Source organism: Ambystoma mexicanum, chromosome 2q, assembly GCF_040938575.1.
Source record: "Ambystoma mexicanum isolate Mex_15411 chromosome 2q, UKY_AmexF1_1, whole genome shotgun sequence".
In the NCBI taxonomy this organism is placed as follows: domain Eukaryota; kingdom Metazoa; phylum Chordata; class Amphibia; order Caudata; family Ambystomatidae; genus Ambystoma; species Ambystoma mexicanum.
In genome coordinates, this window is record NC_090924.1 from 1,275,725,497 (window position 1) to 1,275,729,973 (window position 4,477).

General features: G+C 43.5%; 1 non-coding gene across 1 annotated transcript; it reads right to left on the minus strand.

Moving 5' to 3' along the window:
- Positions 1–2,453: 2,453 nt before the first annotated feature.
- TRNAE-UUC (transfer RNA glutamic acid (anticodon UUC)) lies at positions 2,454–2,525 on the minus strand. Its single transcript has one exon. It is a non-coding gene; the product is annotated as a tRNA-Glu (tRNA).
- Between the last annotated feature and the right edge of the window lie 1,952 nt (positions 2,526–4,477).

Here is a 4,477-nt window from a genome sequence, read left to right on the forward strand (position 1 = left end):
CCCTCTTGTGTCATGTTGCACTAAAGCCGCAACATGATAAAAGAAACTACGGGAAACAGCGTTCCCCGGTACTGACTGTCTTAAGGGCATGTCAGTTTCCCCATAAGAAAAGGAGCGAAAGCCCAGAGGAGTGCGGCAGAAGGCTGCACTTCTCTGGCAAAGTCAAGAACAAGGTGAAAAACAACAGCAAAAAGTTTAGGGGTTGCCACATGGAAGGAAAATTACCTACAATTACGAAATCTTTCCTAACACTGACTCACTGAATAACTACAGACCTATAACCACCGTTCCTTTTCTGCTTAAGATACTACACAAAGCTGCCTACTTGCAGATCCAAAACTTTCTGGAAAGCAATAACGGTTTATGGTCATTTAATCTAAAACAATTGCATCTAATGCCATTTTATTGAAATGTTTCCATCTAAAAAATTTCCATCTAATGCTTTTCTTTTTAGAGGAGGGGACCCCCCTCAAACTCCCGATGCTTACCCTTTAAAATGCACCTGAACAAAAATTAACCCTTTACTCCCAAAAAACATGCATTAGATGGACATTTTTTGATGGAACAATTTCGATGGAATGGTATTAGATGGAATGGGTTTAGATGTATTGACTAGATACTGCAATAACATACTAGGCAAGAGGCAATCTGGTTTCCTCGCCACTGTACTAAGACGGTCCTACTCAACCTTAAAAACAAAATAGGGGATACTATGGACAAAGGTAAGCCAGCGCTGCTCCTGCTCCTGGATCAGTCTGCAACCTTTGATTTGGTAGATCACAAGACCCTCTGCAGACACCTCCCGGATGCTGCCCATTTCTCCCAGGAAGCCACATCATGGATCACCTCCTTCCTCGAAGGAAGACTTATGAGAGTGTTCTCTGAGCAGGCCAGTGCTACCACCACTCCCATCCATTGCGGAGTCCCCCAGGGTTCATGTGCATCCCCCACACTGTAAAACATCTTTACCCTCCACTCCTCAATGACCTAGACGATCACGGCTATGCCGTAGATACTCAAGTCCTCCTCCCCCTCTCAGGTTCCTATGAACAGGTTGCAGCCACACTGAACGATACCTATGCACTTATCCAGGCGTGGATGGCAGCCAATGGCCTATGTCTCAATGGGGATAAAACAGAAATCCTGAACAAGCTAGACAGTAAATACAGTTCCTTCAGCATAGAGAACACCGTAATCACTGCCTCGGCAGCTGTCAAAACACTTGGAGTTTTCCTTGACTCCACCCTCACTAAGACTAGGCAAGTAAACACCCTCTCATCATCAGCGGCACTTACTACCAAGATCATAAATGCGGTTAAATCGTACCTCCTCTCCAAAAATTGTCTGAACATAGCTAGAGCCACCATCGGAGCCAAGCTAGATTATTGTAATGCCCTGCTTCTAGGCACATCTTCCAAAAACCTCAACAAATCGCAAATCACCCAAAATAACGCCCTGAGAGAGGCACTAAGCAGTCCAAAAAGGGAACACATTTCCCAAGCGAGAAGGGATGTCCACTGGCTCCCAGTCAGAGAGCGGATACTCTTTAAGACCCAGTCCATCACACAAATGTGCCTATCACAGTCTGCTCCCCCCTACCTATCAGAACAAATTCACTGTGTCACATCAAACAGACCAAAGCAGTCCAGCATACGTCCAGCTCTCAATCCCTTCCTTTAAAAGAACCAAAGCAGGTGTTGCAAGCTTTCACTTCCTTGCTCCAAAGAACTAGAACGCGCTACCACTATTAATTCACTCACAGCGTTCCGCAGAGAGCTCAAATCCAAGCTATTTAACTAGCCCTGCCTCACATGTACATAAGAAATGACGGCCTACCTTTCAACCTGGGGACCTGACCTGTCTGTACTTCTTTTCTGTGAATGTATGTATCTGATCTGCACGTTTTTCTGCAATTTTATGTAGTACTATTGTCTGACTGTATCTCCTACGGTGCCATGTGCACATAAGGCCGTTAGGCGCTTTATAAATTTAAATAAATAAATAAAATAAATAAATAAGTATTCAACCAGGTGGGAAAATGGAGGAAACTGTGGCGTTGGGGCGGGAGGGAAGAAGTTCGTGTTCTTTTATTTCTTTTTTTTTTCTTTGTGGTGATGCAACTTGTGTGGAAAAATAATGTGTTTTTTGACCCAAAAAATGAAATTTCCTATTGCTAAAATATAGAGTACCAGTTTTTATTTCCTTTAGCCTCATCTTTATAATTAAAAATGGTTTCAAGCACCTCCTGCCTGGAAGGTGGCTGATAATGTTGCTAGTCCCCTGTAGTCCCCTGTGCACATGCATAGTAACTGAAGCGTGATCTCTGACAAAGAACGGCATTTACACTGAGTACATTTCAACATATACATTAAGCCGGGCGTGACTAGTCACATGTTAGAAGACATTAATGAAAGAAATCATTTTCAGTGATTAAATAAATCTAAAAATCTTCCTTCCCATACCGGGAGTCGAACCCGGGCCGCCTGGGTGAAAACCAGGAATCCTAACCGCTAGACCATATGGGAGTCGCACATTTTGTCCTGTCACTTGAACATGTATTTTTCAACATGGCCGTAATGTGGTGTATTGCGTTTTATTTGTTAATTCATATTGTAATGAAGGGTACGTTGATATATTTGCAGCTCCACATGTAGTGACCAAAGAGAAGGCTTCCCAAAGCTCCTCGCTATTGTTCGCTCTCCTCCAGTGCCAGGCAACATTGCTACTGGGCCCGCCCCCTTGCTGGCTCTGGGCCTCGCCCCTAGAGTCTCAGGCAGGGCAGTGCTTGTGCACCTCCCCTTTGGCTGCAGCCCTTGAATTGTGGACGGTTTTATATCATCGGCATCTTAGCGAGTCTAACAGCCAGCTGCTCCCGCACAGTCCCTCCCCGTGCCCATCCATGGTATCACACAGAGTGACAGTAAAAGAAGCATTACGCTGGACAGAATCACTAATGTTTTATGTTTGGAATATTGTTGCACCAGAAGGACCCAAAGCATTACAGCAAGGAACAAAGGCAAGAAACACTTAGAGAGATTGTCATTTTGGCCCTGACCCGCGACATTCTCCTGGATCATCGAGACACCATACTATTACTCGTCACAAAGTTGAATTATTCCAGAGGCTTAAAATGAAAAGTGCGCCCCTGATAGGCCCACCGGGAACATACACACTATCAAACACAGGAGGAAATGGGTTCCTATGGGGAATTATTACATAGAATACTTTCAGGCAAATAAACACTGTTCTACATAAGTATTGATTAAATCATTTACATGTGATCGGCTGGACGTAAGTAACTCTTAAAATGGACAATTGCCTCACCATTGCTGTTCATGAAGCGCAATGGATAAACCAATACATAGTTCATTCGTGGTTATATGTAAATATACATGGTGACCACTAGATGGCAGAATTGCTAGAGTGTTTTTTTCTATTTCATTTTAGTTAGACTAAAGAACACAACTTTCTAAAACGATCTTCAAACACGCATTCACAAAATCAATAGTTTTGTTTGATCTTAAAATATTGCATAGTTACAGCTCATTGTTAACACATGGAAGGACCACCCAGGAAGTAACATCATTTGTCAGGTATTGGCGGGATGTACTCTGGTGCTTGCATGGGTGCTTGCATCATATGCCAAGTATTGCTATGTATAACATTTAATGACATGGAAAGCCATGGTACTCACAACATTTTAAGATTGTGTTATCAAGCTCCAAGGTACTCATGCTTATCAATGGTAGAGCTATCCAACAAAGGGAGAAGACAGCTAAGGGCTGGATGCCTGGAGCCTGGATGAAGGCTTGTGGTCTGCACAGTCCAAGAAAAATCCCCAAAAATATCAATGCCAATAGGAAAAACCACCTATCAAAATCAGCATGGTATCTTAGAAAAAAGTAACAAAAAAAAGGTAAAAAAGCCTCAAAAGATTTAGTGTAAATTGGAATTGACCATGATGCAGGCCACAGCCAGCTAAGAATACAATATTTCCATGGGTGGTGAGCTGATTGCCATAGGTAGGAATGGTTCCCCATGCAGCTCAGCCAATAATAGTAGTTTTTCTCAAAAAGCCAAATGAAAAGCATTTTGAGCCCAATAATGCAATTTCAGATCCTACAAAATCCAAGCAGAAAAAGGAGAGATGATCCCCCCACCCCTCTCCATAGGCTTTCATATAGAGAGAGTAGTTCCAGCTTGCTGAGAGCAGTTCCAGCTTGCTCCTAGGCCCTTCAGCGCTGCCTGCCTCCAGCCTAGTCCTGTCCAGGATCATGAGCAGCTCTGACTGTCCCCACTGAAGCCAGCCTTTTATGGTATCAGAACCGCTGTTTACCGAAGGCACGAAGCCTATCTGTCTATAACGACAAGAAGCAGAATTATCTCTAACGGCAAGAAGCCAATGGCCCCATCAATCAACTCCTCGTGAATCTTCCTTCTTCCATTCTACGACCTCTGCAGCTTATCCAGAATAGGG